This window comes from Saccopteryx leptura, chromosome 3 (assembly GCF_036850995.1).
Source record: "Saccopteryx leptura isolate mSacLep1 chromosome 3, mSacLep1_pri_phased_curated, whole genome shotgun sequence".
NCBI lineage: Eukaryota > Metazoa > Chordata > Mammalia > Chiroptera > Emballonuridae > Saccopteryx > Saccopteryx leptura.
Window position 1 is genome coordinate 170,059,858 of NC_089505.1, and position 19,039 is coordinate 170,078,896.

General features: G+C 40.2%; 1 pseudogene; it reads left to right on the forward strand.

Moving 5' to 3' along the window:
- The first annotated feature begins 18,057 nt into the window (after positions 1 to 18,057).
- LOC136397737 (small ribosomal subunit protein eS7-like) lies at positions 18,058 to 18,639 on the forward strand (annotated as a pseudogene).
- The last annotated feature ends 400 nt before the right edge of the window (positions 18,640 to 19,039 follow it).

Sequence of the window (19,039 nt, forward strand, 5' to 3'; positions counted from 1 at the left end):
TGTCTGCAAGCCAGATGCAGCCATCAAAAGAGCCACATCTGGCTTGTGAGCCATAAGTTCCTGACCCCTGGTCTAACCAGTTTGCTGGACCCAGGAAACAACACAAAATAATATTGAATGTAAACCATAATTGAAAATAAATTCAAAATAATGCAATCTGATAAAAAATAGCAATGTCCAAAGTGGATTTCATGAAACACAAATTTATCCAGAAACAGTTAAAAAGGGATTCCATATAGTGTGCGGAGGACCCAGGTTCGATTCCCGGCCAGGGCACACAGGAGAAGCGCCCATTTGCTTCTCCACCCCTCCGCCGCGCTTTCCTCTCTGTCTCTCTCTTCCCCTCCCGCAGCCAGGGCTCCATTGGAGCAAAGATGGCCCGGGCGCTGGGGATGGCTCTGTGGCCTCTGCCTCAGGCGCTAGAGTGGCTCTGGTCGCAACATGGCGATGCCCAGGATGGGCAGAGCATCGCCCCATGGTGGGCGTGCTGGGTGGATCCCGGTCGGGCGCATGCGGGAGTCTGTCTGACTGTCTCTCCCCGTTTCCAGCTTCAGAAAAATGAAAAAAAAAAAAAAAAAAAGGGATTCCATAGACAAGTAAGATTCAGAAATCTTACACTATAGCCTCCTCTTGAAAAGTCACAGTACCAATTAGCATATTAAATACTCCACATATTTTACCACAAAAGATTTTTCATTAAACAGCAATTAATACTAGCCAACATTCTCAGGCCGCCGTAGTATAATAATCTGTCTCTAACTGAAATACCTCTGCTTGTTTTTCCCAGAGTAATGGTGATCACATGTGCCCACATCAGTGATTTTCAAGTTTTTTCATCTCATGGCACACATAAATTAATTACTAAAATTCTGCAGCACACCAAAAAATATATTTTTTGCCAATCTAACCAAAAAATAGGTATAATTTTGATTTATTTACGCTGGACAGCAATTGTTGTGTTAGCTGTTGTCATTTTTTTTATTTAATGACCTAAAGGAAAAGAGGTCAGTACCCCTGACTAAATAGTCAGGTATTACGTTTTTAAAAGTTCTTGCGGCACACCAGTGTGTCAAGGCACACCAGTTGAAAATTCCTGGTCTACATAAATGAGCTTTTCCCATCCCACCTGCCAATTTGGAGAACAAGCTCATATGTCTGCTCCCCATAACCTCTACAAACAAGCATTCACTGGCTGTTCCTGGGCACTTGCATTGATCTGTAATTGGCATTCTATGTAACATGTGTGTTAGAGTTTACAAATTTAAAACAAATGTGTGAAATGGGAATTGGGAAAGAGAAAGCGAATCTTTTTTTTTTTAAGTGAGAGGAGGGGAGACAGAGATAAATACTCCTTCATGTGCCCCTACTGGGACCCACCGAGCAACCCCCATCTAGAGCCGATGCACAGACCAACTGAGCCATCCTCAGCACCCAGGGTCAATGCTTGCACCAATCAAGCCACTAGCTGCAGGAAGGGAAGAGAGAGAGAAGGGGGAGAGGGAGGGGAAGAGAAATAGATGGTCACTTCCCATGTATGCCCTGACCTGGAATCAAACCCAGGACATCCATAAACCAGGCTGACATTCTATCCACTGAGCTAATCAGCAAGGGCAGTGAATCATTTCAAATTAGGTGAAAATATGAATCCTTGAAATTTTTTAAGTAATAACAAAGCCCAAAATAATAATTCCTTTCTCATTGCCTTATGAGCTGAATAAGCAAAAACTAGAGCCCGGTAGGTAGACATAGAAATATATAGATGTGTGTGTGTGTGTGTGTGTGTGTGTGTGTGTGTGTGTGTGTGTGTGTGTTCTCTAGCTGTATCTGCTGAGAAAGACTAGAAGCAATGATATCCCAGTATTGATGAACACACCTCATACTTAAATCTTGGTTTCTAAATGCCATTCCTCACCAAAAAGGAATTAGGGCTTTGTGAAGAAACAGCTAGTTCCAAGGTTGGAATAGTAAATGTACAAAATGAGCCTACAACACCTTGCTATACCACAGAGTAGGGAAGTATTCGAAGACTAATAGTACATGCCAGGAAGACACAGAAACAATTCCAAAGGGCCACCTGCTGGCTAACTCTGGGTCAATTTATGCATCAAAATAAATAATTACAGTAACAAATTACAACTCATAAAATATAAGTCTGTGATACCATGAAAATATAAGTAAATAACTAAATATATAAATAAACAAAGAAATGGAAGTTTTCTTTAAAGTGAAATGCCAATTAATAACTGGAGAAGAAATAATAAAATTCAAAATCACGATTTGATAACTAACATAGTAATAATTGTTTCAGGCAAGAATTATTAATGGATGCTGAAATTAGTGGATTATGCCTGGATGAGAAATAAGGTATTTGTATAGTCTCAGAATATCTCCCTACAAGATACTTGCTAATTCTCAAAAGAATAGTAGCTTTATAATAGAGAAGTCTGGCCGACAACATGCTGAACAAGTGATCAAAGTTGGTATTATCACTAATGAGATGTATTGACACATGAACTTCCCAATATGATGCACTGAGGACACACATCATTTCTGTGATTTTCCTGCCAAAAATGTGTAATTGGAATCTAATCATGAGGAAATACCAAACTCAAACTGAATGACTTTCTAAAATATGACTAGCTTGTACTCTTTAAAAATGTCAAGGTCATAAAGACAAAGAAAATTTGTTCCAGATTTTAAAAAAATGAAAAGACTTGACAACTCTGGACTGGATCTTGAACCAGAGTTTTTTTTTTTTTCTCTTTTGCCATAAAGGACAGTAACAAGACAATTGACAAAATTTACACAGGGTTTATAGATTAAATAATAATATTGTGTCCATGTTAATTTCCTGATATTGATCATCATATTGCAGTTAAATAAGATAGTGTTATCATTTTTAGGAAATAGACACTGAACTACGTATGAGCACAGTTGCATGTCTGTGACTTATTCTCAAATGATTCAGAAAAAACAGTGTGTGTGTGTGTGTGTGTGTGTGTGTGTGTGTGTGTGTGTGTGTGTATTACCAGGAGAGAGAAAGAGAGAATAAGATAAAAACCTCTACGGTAAAAATGTTAACATTTGGAGAAACTGGGTGAAGGATATATAAAATATTCTGTTTTGCAATTTTCTATAAAATCTCAAATTGTTTTAAATTTTAAAATACAAGGGGAAAATGCTATGCTCCTGACGAGGGAGTGTGCTGGCAGAAGAAGCCCTGAGACTTGCATGCTTAGCCAGCTAGTGCAAGGCTTTCCAGTGAGATTCTCCAGGCATGTGTTGCCTACTATGTGCAAGCAATCCTAGCTGCTTGCCCTCTAAAGCCTTCCTCTCTGTCCTCTACATTAGTCCCTGCCACAACCCAGGTCCAGGTGACTGCCTGCAGTACCTCGACCCTAAAAATAACCCTTCGCCTCTCAAAGAACATGTACTCAAGAGGATGTGTGCCCAGGGCCACATGGCAAACCCTTATGAGTTGCTACCTCTGGGAGAAGAAAAATGGAGGTGAGTAGATGTGAGTATAAAACTATTAAACTGCCTGACTGGGTGGTGGCACAGTGGATAGAGCGTTGGACTGGGACGCGGAGGACCCAGGTTCAAGACCCCAAGGTCGCCAGCTTGAGAGTGGGCTCATCTGGTTTGAGCAAGGCTCACCAGCTTGAGCCCAAGGTCGCTGGCTCAAGCAAGGGGTCACTCGCTCTGCTGTTGCCTCCCAGTCAAGGCACATATGAGAAAGCAATCAATGAACAACTAAGGTGCTGCAACGAAGAATTGATGCTTCTCATCTCTCTCCTTTCCTTTCTGTCTGTCCCTATCTGTCCCTCTCTCTGATTCTCTCTGTCTCTGTCACAAAAAAAAGAGTTAAAAAAAAAAACTATTAACTACTCCCACTGTGTTTTGTAATGTGCCTTATCACACCATCAGCAGGTTGGAGGGAGGTGGGTGGTTGAAGCTGTTACAAAAGATACAAGACAGCAGTTGCATGAACTACCTAAGCAAATAGGCACTAAAAGGATAAGAAGAAGAACTGGAAATTTTTGTCATTGTGATCCCTGAGTGTTCTGTGAAACAAGCTAACAATATCAAAGAATTAATGATGAAGACAACTGCTAAGAACTAATTATGGCAATAGCACAGACTTCTGGGATTAAACAATCTTCAATTCCCTTCCCTTTCTGCTTGTGTGTCTTCATGAACTGAGTTTATTTAAAAAAATACACTCATGAGAACATATATTTTTTGAGGCATTAAGTCTGTAGATTTAAGCTTTGTTACATATTGTTCTGCCCATGAAATCTCTCTCTAATAAGAAATGGGTAAGAAGCAGCATGTTGCTTATTAAGAAAAGCAGATATCCTCAGAATTACAAGAAGGATGTAATAGTATGATCTCTACTAGACTTGTGCAAAGGCTGCAAGAAAAAAAATGCAGCTAAAATTAGAATAACATTGCTTTAAGAAACTTAAGGATGAATCAGAATCAAATTGGATTTAATTGGGAGAGGACTGGGGCTATCAAACACTTAGAAGAAGAAAACGATTCCTTAAAAATGGTTTCCTATCCTGGTTTTGCTCCTAAATGATTGTGAGGCCTTGAATAAGTCACTTAAACATTCTGAGCTTCAACTTCTCTGGCCACGGAGAACTGTGTATCAAAGAAAAGAAGAGGGAAAGGAAGACCTTTTAGAAGTCTATCACTGTAATTCAGGTGAGGATTAACAGTAACTTGGGCCAGAGTGATGACAGTATAGTCGTCAAGCAAGGGAATGGAACCAAAGAGTTCTTTCCCGCCGAGAACCTATGTATGTATCTGTAGGACCTTCTTCACAACTAAAGCCAGGAAGAAAAATCAAGGCTATGCCTTCATCTTTCCAGGCTGTCAATATCGATCTCATTCATTCACTCAACATCAGGCAATAATATTTATTGCATTCCAGGTATGAAGACCTGTGCTCAGTGACAGGACCTGTACGGTGATGACTAAGATAGCTATCATCTCTACACCCAAGGAGCCTACAGCCTCACTAAATAGAATACAGAGACAAGCAAATCAGCAATTACAGTTTGGTAGAGTGAGAGCGGTGGTGGGGGAATTCAGGAGCTGAAGGATCCCAAGTGAGGTCCAAGCAACTCAGTTTTGGGAGAATCAGAGAAGACTTGCTAGACAAGGTTACATCTCGGCTGAAATCTAAAGAATGAAAATAGATCCTGGCTAGTTGCTCAGTAGGTAGAGCCTGGGCCCAATATATAGACATCCCAGATTGGATTCCCAGTCCTGGCACACAGAAGTGACCATCTACTTCTCTCTTCCTAACTCTCCCCCTTCTCTCCCTCTTCCCTTTCTACAGCCAGCTCAGTTGGTTCAAGTGTGGCCCTCAGGCACTGAGGATAGCTCAGTGGTCCAGTGCATTAGCTGCAGGTGCTAAAAATAGCTCAGTACTCAAGCATTGTTCCTAGATGGAGTTGCCGGTGAATCCCGGTCAGGGTGCATATGTGGGAATCTCTATCTCCCCTCTTCTCAAATTAAAAAAAAAATGAATGAAAATTAATTATCTCTTGGAAGCAAAGCAAAGTGAGTATGGCAAGAGAAGGGAAGACACCTGGGCAGACAGACAGCAGGTGAGAAGGCTCAGAGATGACAAAGATAGCAAACTGGAAGAGCTGAAGGTAGTCAGTCTAGTGCGTAGTGGAATGTGTGAGGGAAAAGTGGGTAGGCGTGGACTTACAGCTGTGCTAAGAAGTTTGATCTGTATCCTGAAGGCAATGGGGAATGCCTGAAAGTTTTTAGCAGGAGAGCAACAGTTATTTATTCATTTAATTACTGGGCATCTACCATGTGCCCCAAAACTGTTCTAACTGATGGGGAAATAGCAGTGAAACGCAATCAGATTTATGTATGGAACAATTAGTCTGACTATGGAATGGAAAACAATGTAGAGAAGGAAAAGAAGGAAGAAGGAAACCAGCTGAGAGCTTATTGCTGCTTGTTAAACAAGGACTAATAGTCGCTTATACCAGTCACTTGTAACAAAGTAGGTGCAGAGAACAGTATCTTCAAGAGGCATTGGCTCCCCTAGCCAAGAGTTTTTACATCTGTGCCTAACAATAGGATAAGAAAGTTGGGTGATGAATAGCATTTAGCATGCTACACACTTCATCTTTGAAGAGAGCTGACTTTTCAAGCCTCCTAGTGAAGCATTAAATTATTGCTTTGACATCGAGCATTTCATCAAGTACTATACTAGATTTGTCCATGCTTACCCAGGCAAACCGTTATTAAAAGTACATGGAATCACAAAGAAAATGAGTCTGGCAGCACTATAGCCTCCTTCCCGTACAAAAGTAAATACAACGCAGAAAATGTCTGCTACACATAACCTTTTTCTAAGTCACCAGAAATATTGTTGGCAGCTGCTGGTGACAACTTATTTCATTACATAATTATGATGTAAACTGCTCCCTTAGGATGATTTAGCTTGCTGCAGACAAAATGCTTATTGCTTCTATACTCCTGTAGAACTCAAGTGACTGCTGAGAAACTCCAACCCAATAGTCAGGATTGTAAGCTAACATCACAGACCAGCAGCACTCTATGGAGAATAAAGGCAATTTAACAGGAATACCGTTCATAGCCCAAATCATAGCCACCCTGCATTCTACAGGTGTGGGCTATTAATCCAGGCTTCATTTGGAAGCTTGGGATTTGGGAAGGTGAGGGAATTTTTTGGCATGGTTGCAACCTTTTCCCGATCAGGGCTGGGTTATCAATAGATTCTTCAGCGAGGGCTATTATCAATGACTTGTGGAAATAAATGCCTTCATAAAACCCACAGGCTGCCTCCAGTGGGTGGTGGCTTCAAGGTAGTGGCTTCTAAATATCTGCCAGGGGACCCAGTGAATTTTCTGAGGTGATTGTTAAAAACATGGATTTGTTGGACCTACCTGAGACATCCTGAGTCAGAACCTCTGGGAGTGTGACCGGGAATGTGTACATTTTACAAGCTCCAGGAGAATGAGATGTGCAGCTGGGTTTGTGAGTTCATTTAAGGGACCACCTGGGTGGGACCATGCACATAAAGCCAGACAGTGGAACCCACAGAAACAAAAGCATCCCGCTCTGCGCTGCTCGGCAGAACACCATGCTCAGCACACTTTCTTCCTCTGTGCCAGCTTTGGCCCTCACTACACGTGTGTTCTCCTGTTCACCTATGCGACCCAGGGCAAGTTGCTGGGCCTTCCTTAGCCTCAGTTTCCTCAACTACAATACAAAGATAAGCTCGCAATTCACTAGTCTGTTATAAGAATTAGATAAGTTAACACATAAGTACCTGACACATACTAATCAATCCATAACTGTTAGCAATTTTTAATTTGTTCTGGCTTTATTCAGGCCTCACATATCCTTTCTTACCAGACAGCGCTAACTGTGGTTTCTCCTCTCTGCTTGGTCATCGTTCTCTGTCCCCCAGATGTGCACACCTCTAGGTTCTGAACTGGGACCACCCACAGGCTGCGATCTGCTGCCTGTAGGTAGGATTTCTCTCTCTAATGCGGGATTCTTCCTCTGGGTGTCACCAAGCATGCGGAAGCCTGAGTGGTCTGGAGCTCAAGAGCAGTCTTGACAATACTTAACTGACAATAGCGGTTGCCAAGGTGACATTCTCTACCTGCTCTAAAAAACTGGGATCTCTGAGTCTGCCACGTTGCCTGCATAGCAGCACACTGACTGTTAACATAAGGATGATGAGCATGAGCATAAAAACTGGCACTGATTAATTCCCGAATCTCAACGTTAAGGGTATCATTGGAAAGCACTTATGAGGTAGGTATGCCAGGTCCTTGAATAACACTTTCATTCAACATCGTTTTGTTTTAACAAGATGAAAATGCAGTAGGAAGTTTACCTGACTTATATCAATTAGTCTATGGTTAAATAGGTTTGATAATGTCACTTTACTTGAGTCGTGGAACCTATTGATGATGCTAGATGATGACTTAGGGTACACCTGTACCCATTTTGCCTTTGAGCAAACTGAGGCTTAGAGTGGTTGTAAATCTTGCGCAAGCTCAAAAGAGGTAGCAGCCAAAGTTCTAATATATGTAGTCCGATTGCAACGTTCCTTTTTCCCCCTACCTAAACCATTACACTAGGAATCTTTCAGAGAGCTTGGAATAATACAAAACCAATATGGTTAAAGTCATAAAGAATCTAGCATTTTACATGGGGACCCTGCTGTCTCAAGCCAGTATTAGTCCAAGTCAAGTCTCCTTCCCTGTGAGAGACAGTGTTCTGTGAGGTAAATATCAGAAAGATGAGAGTCTCACTCTGCCACTTACAGGTGGGTGAGCTTGGGTGAATGCACTGAAACTCTCTGAGCCCTGTTTTTCTTCATCAGTAGAACCAAGACAATAATACTTACCTCTCATGGCTATATATGACAATTAAATTAGATAGTAAATATAGAAATGCCTTAAAGTGGTATGCCAATGTTAGCAGTTATAACTCTTCATTCATTTTACTAATATTTATTCAACATTCACTATGATATAAGCCCTGGAGAAGTAACTATGAAGTAGACACAGTCACTGACTATCAACATAGACCAGCAATTATGTGCCACAAGAGGTACACTGGTGTGCTACACATGCCGTACTTGACTGTTTAGTCAGGGGCACTTTTCCCTCAGATTGTCAAATAAAAAAATGACAACAGCCAACACAACAGTAGCTGTCCAATGTAAATGAATCAAAACTATACCTTTTTCTTTTTTGTCAGATCAGCAAAAAATATATTTTTGGTGTGCCGCAGAATTTTAATAATTAGTTTATGTGTGCCATGAGATGAAAAAGGTTGAAAATCACTGTCATAGACTTTAGAGTCTAGTAAAAAAGCAATGACAAGTAATAAGTGCTAAAATAGAGGACATATGTGACACAATGAGGATATACAGGAGAAAGAGCAGCACCTTCTTGGAGAAGAGGAAATCTAAGTCAGGACCTGAAATTCACCAGGTAAGGAAAGTAAGAAGAGATGGCAGAAAGGTAGGGACAATTAGATGTCTACTAGGATTTTGATTGGCTAGTGGTACCTTTACTTGGTACAAGAAACATTGAAAAGCAAGCACATTTGGGAGAAATGGACATAAGTTCAGTTTTAAATATGATGCTTATATACAGTCAGGCAGAGCTGTCCACTGGGCAGCGGGGTAAGCTGGAGTTCAGGAGGTTGATTTAGCATGAAGCTGTAGATTTGGAAGTGACCATTATCATGTAGATCAGGGGTCAGGAACCTTTTATGGCTGAGAGAGCCATGAACGCCACATATTTTAAAATGTAATTCCATGAGAGCCATACAACGACCCATGTACGTTACACATTATCCAACAAAAATTTGGTGTTTCCCGGAGGACAGCTGTGATTGGCTCCAGCCACCCACAACCATGAACATGAGTGGTAGGAAATGAATGGATTGTAATACATGAGAATGTTTTATATATTTAAAGTTATTATTTTTTTTTATCAAAAATTTGTCTGCGAGCCAGATGCAGCCATCAAAAGAGCCACATCTGGCTTGTGAGCCATAGGTTCCCTACCCCTGATGTAGATAATACTTGAAAGCATGAAAGAGTTATAGAGAGTAAGAAGAAATGAGATGGTCTCGTACAGAAGGAAAAAGATGAGCCTACAAGAGGCTTTGGGTTTATTCTTTCCCGCTTTCACATGGACCTTATTTCATCAGGTGTCCTACCCTCTTTTGTTGTTTAATCTGTCCTCTTCTACTTATTTTTTTTCACAGACATTTAAATATTCTAAGTCTTGCCCTGGTTGGTTGGCTCAGTGGTAGAGCATCGGCCTGGTGTGCTGGAGTCCCGGGTTTGATTCCCGGCCAGGGCACACAGGAGAAGCACCCATCTGCTTCTCCACCTTTCCCCCTCTCCTTTCTTTCTATCTCTCTCTTCCCCTCCCGCAGCCAAGACTCCATTGGAGCAGAGTTGGCCCAGGCGCTGAGGATGGCTCCTTGGCCTCTGCCTCAGGCACTAGAATGGCCCTGGTTGCAACAGAACAATGCCCCAGATGGGCAGAGCATCGCCCCCTGGTGGGCATGCCAGGTGAACCCCAGTCGGGCGCATGCAGGGAGTCTGTCTGACTGCCTTCTCGTTTCCAACTTCAGAAAAATACAAAAAAAAAAAAAAAAAATTAAATAAATAAATAAATGTCCTAAGTCTCTGTTATCAAAATGGCAAATAGCTTTGTCTACCCTATAATTCTCTCTAGTTTTCATTCTGCCTACCCTTCTCCTTCAGAGCTAAATTTCTTTAAATGGAAATCTATTGTTAGAATCTCCAGTTGCTCACTTGCAACTGGAAACCATTGAGAATGGTCATTTCTCAACCTACGCCAGTCCAGCTGTTGTCCTGTCTTTCTGTTGAAGCTTTCTTACCAAAGTTTCTAAGAGCTGATTTGTTGCAAAGTTCAAAAGATACATCTTTATTTTTATCTTACCTGACTTCTCCAAGATTTAGAGATTAGATGTTGATTCTCCCTCATCTGGAATGCACTGTTCCCTTGGCTCCCTTAACCTCACATTTACGTGTTTTTTCCTCTTCCCTCCCTGACTGCTACCCTCTCAGTCCCTCTGATGGGCTCTTCCATCTCCACATCTCTCTGAAATAATGCTGTTCGTCAGGCCCTTTCCTTGTAGTACAAACATATTCCCTCTTCTTCTACAATCTGGTATTTAAATCTGTGCCCAAGGTATTAGGCCAGGACAGACAAAAGCCCAACTCTTTCATATCAACAGAATAGAAGGAGGAAAGGAAGGATGGAACCATCAATAACTATTTTATGTTTGGCTGCAGGAAGTTAAAGAAGTACTTACATTATGGTTTATATTTTCTCTAAAACGTAATGGGCAAGATCATCTACTGAACATGTGGTAGAAGGTGGTAGATCTGAGAATATTAAGATAGAGGAGATTATATGGAGGAGGAAAGAGCCATTAGGGAGGATTGGAACAATTCAGTAGGGAAACATAAGTGGGTGATGGAGAAATGTTGAGGTTTTCATTAAAGTTGGAAATGATGCTTTTTTAATGTCCCCAATCTACCTATGATTTTTCTCTAGCAGGCTAAGTATAAGCATGGAGAAGGCCACATGTGGTTTGATCCAAGGTGTAATTTTCCAGGTAAGTGCTGTAGAACCCCAAAAAAGGATAATAAAGGAGTAAAGGATAACAGCAAGAGAGTGGTCCAAGTGTTGGTCTATGGAGGTCTATGCAGAGAAAAAAAGAAGTTCAAAAAAGAAGAGTCTAAGAGGGAAAGTTTTGATAAGTTTTGAAGGAATAGCTATAACTGGTCATAACTGAATGAGAAAGCTGGAATGACTGGTGGGTTTGGTCAGAGTGGGATCATGGATTTTGTTGTATCAGAGTTGGTTCTGGATGCTGACAAAGCCCAGAATATGGCTGAAGAGAAATACAGAGAATGGTCATTGAAGATGAAAGGCGAATTTAAACCAGTTATAATGTCCTTCTGTAAATTCATCATTCCCCAACTCAGAAGTAGTCTAGACTTCTTCTCTACTCTTTCCCAAGAGCATTTCTGTTATTGTACTTATTCCATTGGGTTCCACTTAGCTTGGTCTCTGTGGTTTTTTTTTGTTTTTTTTGGTTTTTTTATTTATTCATTTTAGAAAGGAGAGAGAGAAGAGAGAGACAGAAAGAGAGAAGGGGGGGGAGGAGCAGGGCGCATCAACTCCCATATGTGCCTTGACCAGCAAGCCCAGGTTTTCGAACCGACAACCTCAGCATTTCCAGGTCAACGCTTTATCTACTGCACCACCACAGGTCAGGCTTGGTCTCTGTTTATCCTCTACTTGACTGTGAACCATTCGAGGACAGGTGTCAGATCATATTCTTCCACCCACAATAGTGCATACAAGGCCAGTTAGAAAGCAGCACGGAAGGAAGGAAGGAAGGAAGGAAGGAAGGAAGGAAGGAAGGAAGGAAGGAAGGAAGGAAGGAAGGAAGGAAGGAAGGAAGGAAGGAAGGAGAAGGAAGGAGGGAGGGAGGGAGGGAGGGAGGGAGGGAGGGAGGGAGGGAGGGAGGGAGGGAGGGAGGGAGGAAGGGAAAGGAAGAGAGAAAGAAAGAAAGAAAGAAAGAAAGAAAGAAAGAAAGAAAGAAAGAAAGAAAGAAAGAAAGAAAGAAAGAAAGAAAGAAAAGAAGGAAGGAAGGAAGGAAGGAAGAAAGAAAGAAAGAAAGAAAGAAAGAAAGAAAGAAAGAAAGAAAGAAAGAAAGAAAGAAAGAGAAAGAAAGAATACCTAGTAAAAATTGTTTCATTGTGACCTCATGTCATAGGCCTCTTCCCCCAATAACTGGCAGGTTTCACTGTTGTTCTTTATCCAAAAATAAAGAAAATTATATGTCAATCAACCAAATGGGAAAAGATATTTTCAAATGATACTTATGATAAGGACTTAATATGTAAAAATATTAAAGAGAAGTATGCATTTTATTTTTGTTCTGTACCTAGCTCTCTTCAATGATTAAATATCTTTTTTTCCTAAAGAAATAATTTTATAAACCTTAAGATATGGAACCATGATCATCATTTTTCCCCTCAAATAATATTCCTTTGTCACTTTCCCTCACATCAGAGCCATGCCAAGGGTTTGGCTACTGTGAAAATTAAATCTTCCGATAGACCCTTCCTTGATATAGAACGATTATTTCATTCCATGAATGATTTAATAGTTGCCTATCATATGTCAGGCAGTCCTGTAACAAGGCTCTGGGGATAGAATGATGAACAAGACAGTTACTTCCTGCAGTAAAACCTGTAGACAGGTGAGGAATCAGCTCATGGCTCAGCAATGACTGTATCAATCCAGACACTTGCTGTAACCAACAACTCAAAAAATTTCAGTGGCCAAAAAGCAACAAATGTATTGTGAGTTTTGGCAACTCTCCATAACAGCTGCCTTCCCCCATATGGTGATTCACCATTGCACCTCCATTGTCAACACATGCTTTCAGGATTGCCATGACAGAGGAAAGGAGGGAAGGACTTGAGCACAGAGCCACTCGTGTTAATCTGCTCACAAATCATCAGCCAAATCAAACCATGTGGCCACACCAAATTCAAGGGGAGCAGGTGCAATCCTCTCCTCTGCTCCAAGTAAAGAAAGATACTGAGCGGCAGACATTCCTGCCACAATGACAATGCAGAATAGAGGCTATGGAAGGGCGTCAGAGCACATAGGGGGAGGCGTCTCACTGCTTGAGATATCGGGCTTGCTGGAGACATAATATTTAAGCTGAGACCCCAAAGACAAAGAGAATTTAATAAGTTACATGGATGGTGAAGGGCAAGAGAAGGAACAGTTGTATAAATAAAGCATGGGAAGTTTACCTTGTCTGGTCCTGCTGGTGCTGCAGAAGTTTCAGCTAATAACAGAGCTGTAAATGGTGAGATAAGAAGAATCAGAGCTGGAAGAAACAGTAATAAGCCCAGACAAACTTTTACATAATCATGTATAAAAATTGGAAAGGAGGAGATAGGTAATCCTGGAGTTTTGATGATAGTGCCTACTCCCAGCACCTTCTAGGGACAAGAACAGCTAAACTCCCTGGAGTCCACTGACAGGGACAAAGTTACTTTCCTAGCAACTGGGTCCAAGATGGAAAAGTAACAAGTTGCTTATGTGCTCCAACCTATACCTCCTAATATCCCCCATCCTCAGAGCAGCCTCTCCATGAAACTATTGTACCAATCTCATATGATTAATGAGAGGATCAAGCAGCTTGAAGCTCATAGCTACTTAGAACATAGTAAGACCTCAATTAAGTCAGCTTTTACTCTGTGGACCACAATGAATCTGGCACTCTTTTTAAGCTATGTACTTTCCAACCTCCCCAATTAGTAAGAACTATCAGACCCATTTTGAAGATGAGAAAACTGTGAACAGGAGTTACACAGCTAAGAGTGATAGAAGCAGAGGATTAAAGCTAAGACTGTCATGATTTAAACCCTGCTTAAATGTGTGTTTAAATTACTACCAGCAGAAGCAAAATTGCCAAATTCATTTAGAATGAGGATGATACTATATTTGATTCAAATTTTCTTCCTACAGGTACATACATATTAAGCAAGTTTGAACCCTGAGCCAATCATAAAGCCTATTCAACATTGTCTGTAGTGGTGGTGACCCTCTGGCAGGGACTTCAAAGAGACATGGCTAAAGACTTCTGGTTTAATTTTAAAGTATCCTTCTCCTACTTTTATGACCCCTCCAAATTTTCTCAGTTGGCTAGAAGCAACTTAACTCTCAGAACCACATATCTCTTTCACTTATCTGAACACACTTGTTAGTGCAGATTAGAACTTGTTAAAGATTAATTCTTAAAGCATCCTCAAGCTTTCTTTTTGCAACAAAGGAAACATCAATTACAGGCTCACACATAAACTTTGCCCCTTTCTTGAATACTTGCTGCCCTTTATAAATCTTAGATTTCTTCCCCTTGAGTATTCGTTCAAAGGAGAGATTTTATTGCCTCCAGGGGTTGTTAAACTGATTGCAATACTGCCTATTTAGAGCAGTTCAGTGGGAATTACGCTGGTTCAATGCTGTCAGACCTAGAATATAGCTGTCAAACAGCATTACAAGTAAAACACCCTTGATAAGAAATAATGACCAAATGTCAATCTGTTTTTCACCACCCTTACTACAGACTTCTCCTGCCACACAAAAAAAGCCATGTTTTCCACATTATAGTAAGAACACATTTCTGATATTTCAGTTAAAATTCTGGCAGTGTTTCAAGGACAAAAAAAAAGTTCTCAATGCATTCTGAGCTCAAAAATTGATGAAAGCATTTTTTTCCTATTAATGAAGCATTTGGCAATCTGTTTCAAGACTAACAAACTTTATTAATACAAATAAGTGCAATGTTGTCTTAAAATAATTTTTACATTTTATCATTCATTCATTTAACTAACTAAGCCTCTATGAATTTGGCATTGCGGAAGACATTAGGATATAGTCTGTGGCTCCTTGTGAGACACTGTAAGAAGCCCACAGGCAACTGGAGCAAACATAAGATTCAGACATGATCAGATTTGATCTTTAGAAAGATTCATTTGACTACAGTGTCATTCTCATACTGTTATTCTTTTTGTTCACAACACTGATTACAATTCATCATTTATACATAAGGATAGGTCTATTCTCATCTTCCTACTAAATTATATATCCAGGAAAATCAGGAGTTGTGTCTACTTTGTTCATTATTGCATACCCAGAACCCAATACAGTACCTGGTTTAGAAGCCATTTGGTAATTATTTGCAGGATTAAAATATAAATGAATAAGGAAATTTATTACAGGGGGTTGAGACTGTGCTTTAAAAACATCAATAAGACTGTTGAAGTTTATAAATAGTTCATTGAAACCTAAAATAAGGCAATGATAGTGTGGCAATATAGGACCTGGTTACATACTTAGTGTAGATGGCATAGGAAAGAAAAGTATCTAGAATAACTCATAAGTTTCTCATTTGACCTAGTGAGTGTTGATACCCTCAAATAGAAAAATAAATATTTAAGGATAAATGACCACTTATTGGTTACACTGATAAAATTTTATTTATAAATTTTTAGGCACTATAGAAGATGCAGAGGATACAAATAAGATATAGTATGTAACCCCATTAAAGGTTTTTATAATATCATTTATAAAGAATTTTAAAGTGTCAAGATTTAATCAGCAATTAAATTCATTCAACTAATTAATGGTCCAATATCACACAGATAATCAACAATTAATCTTTCTCTTCTTTGCCCTCCCTCACTTTTATCCTCTCCATTAAAGGGAAATCATTTTTCATTTGAAAGGACAGAATATCAGTTCACTAAGAAAAACGTCAAATCATTCCTGTTCCTAAAAAGCATTGTCAGTGCAATTCAAGAATATCATAATGTTCTCAATCTTAGAAAGACACTTGATTTGGTTTCCCAAATATTATTTATTTCCCCTCCGTCTTTTACTATAAATGTCATTCTACTGCTCAAAAATCTTTACTGGATCCTCCACTGAATGAAAAATTACATTCAAGCTCAATACTTTTGCAATTTCAGCCTCTGAAACTTGAATCTTACCTGCCTTTCTCGTTTACCTCACACACATGACCAATGTCACCCGAAGAGCCAGTCTTGGGTTTTTCCCCATCCTGAGAAAACTAGTCACATTATTACACTGTGGTCATGCGTTTTGTCTTTGATCAAGAATAGCTTGGTTGCTGCTTCACAAGACCTGTGTCTTTATATTTCTAAAAATTAAATGGATTCCCCCAAAGAGGACAATTTTTCATTACTGAAAACACTTCTGTGATGGTTACTTTCTGTGTTAACTTAATTAACATAATTACTAACAACAATAAAAGTGCAATAGGATCTAGAGGACATTCGTAAGAGGTGTTTTATAAATAATGTAAAGATAGCATCATTAGAACAGATTTATATACTTCCATGGTGACCATTTTGAAGGGACTTATGTGAAATAGTTTCTTTTATGGCTGTTAAAATTCTGGCTTCTTTTCCTTAGAGTCTCCAACTGGATTATTAACATCTTCATTTTCTTTTTTACAAAAGCTTTTTATTAAATATAGATGTTTGGTTCCAGTTTGGTTCATTGTTCTTTTCCCACTTTAAGTAATTTTTACCTTATTTAAGGCACTTTCTAAATAGTTAAAACACAAATTAAAAGGCCAATATATGAAGCAAGAGATTTTTTTTTTTTTTTTTGCATTTTTCTGAAGCTGGAAATGGGGAGGCAGTCAGACAGACTCCCACATGCACCCGACCGGGATCCACCCAGCATGCCCACCAGGAGGCGATGCTCTGCCCATCCCGGGCATTGCTCTTTTGCGACCAGAGCCAGTCTAGCACCTGAGGCAGAGGCTATGGAGCCATCCCCAGCGCCCGGGCCATCTTTGCTCCAGTGGAGCCTTGGCTGTGGGAGGGGAAGAGAGAGACAGAGAGGAAGGAGAGGGGGAGGGGTGGAGAAGCAGATGGGCGCTTCTCCTGTGTGCCCTGGCCGGGAATCAAACCTGGGACTTCCGCACGCCAGGCCGACGCTCCACCACTGAGCCAACCCGGCCAGGGCCTGAAGCAAGAGATTTTAATGTGTTCAATCTTCTCTATAAGCAAATAAATTAGAATGCAGCAAAAATTTTATTATGATTATTACAGAATTATTTTTATCAGGATATTAACAAATAAATTAGTTGTAACTCTTTGATGTTGTTGTTAAATTTATTCTCCTAAGTCAAAATCTAAAATAATTCAGTATTACTAATTTTTTGTGTTTTATTAATTTTAGCCCAAAAAGAAGAGCATTTCCAAATAAGAAAAATAGTTTAATTGCAAAATAAGACATAAAATATAAGAGATTGGCAAAGCCACTATAGAAACAGTATGGAGTTCCTCAAAAATTAAAAATAGAACTACCAGATGGCCTAGCAATTTAACTTGTGAGTATTTAGTCAAAGGAAATGAAAACACTAACTCAAAAAATATCTGCAACCCCATTTTCATTGCAGCATTATTCATAATAACCAAGATATGAAAATAACCTAAGTGCCCATTGATGGCTAAATGGAAAAAGAAAACGTGAAACATATAAATATATATATACAATGGAATATTATTCAGCCATAAAAAGAAGAAAATCCTGCCATTTGCAATAACCTGGGTGGAACTTCAAAGCATTATACTAAATGAAATAAGTCAGAGAGAGAAAGACAAATGCCATATGACTCATAGGGAAAAAAAAACAAGCTTATAGAGAACAGATGGGTGGTTGCTAGGGTTGGGGGGGAGAGTGGGCAACATGGATGAAGGAGTCAAAATGTACAAACTTCCAGTTATAAAATACGTAAGTCCTGGGCATGTTACATGTAGCATGGGGACTATAGTTAACAGTACTGTATCATACCTTTGGAAGTGGCTGAGAGGGAGTTGATGAGCTTCTGCAGGACTAGCCTATTTCCAGGCTGGTGCCCACCAAGGGGAAGACCATGTTCAGTTTCGGCATGAAGATCGTGAAGCCCAAGGGTGAGAAGACAGGCCAGTTTGAGTCTGGCATCTCCCAGGCTCTCCTTGAGCTGAACATGAACTCGGACCTCAAGGTCCAGCTAAGAGAGCTGAATATCACAGCAGCCAAGGAAATTGAAGTCGGTGGCTGTCAGAAAGCTATTATTATCCTTGTTCTCATTCTTCAACTGAAATCTTCCCAGAAAATCTAAGTCCAGTTTAGTACGCGAATTGGAGAAAAAGTTCTGTGGGAAGCACGTTGCCTTTATCACTCTGAAGAAAATTCTGCCTAAGCCAAGTCAAAAAAAAACACACAAAAACGTGCAAAGAATAAGCAAAAGCATGCCAGGGTCTGCACACTGACTACCGGCACATGCGATCCCAGAGGACTTGGTTTCTGAGTGGTACTGTGGACAAGAGAATCCGCGGGAAACTAGATGAGCCGGCTCAGAAAGCTTCATCAGGAGAACAAAGTGGAACACAAAGTTGAAACTTTTTCTGGTGTCTCTAAAAAACTCACAGGCAAGGATGTTAATTTTGAATTCTGAGTTTCAATTGTAAATGAAATTACTCCAGCCTGACCAGGCGGTGGCGCAGTAGATAGAGCATCGGACTGGGGCGCAGAAGGCCCAGGTTCGAAACCCCAACGTCACCAGCTTGAGCGCGGGCTCAAATGGTTTGAGCAAGGCTCACCAGCTTGAGACCAAGGTGGCTGGCTTGAGCAAGGGATCATTCAGTCTGCTGTAGCCCCCCGGTCAAGGCACAAATGAGAAAGCAATCAATGCCACAATAAAGAATTGATGCTTCTCATCTCTCTCCTTTTCGGTTTGTCTGTCCCTATCTGTCCCTCTCTGTGTCACAAAATAAATAAATAAAATGACTACATAAAACATCATTCACAAAATAAAAAGTTGCTAAGAGAGTAAATCTTAAAAGTTCTCATTACAA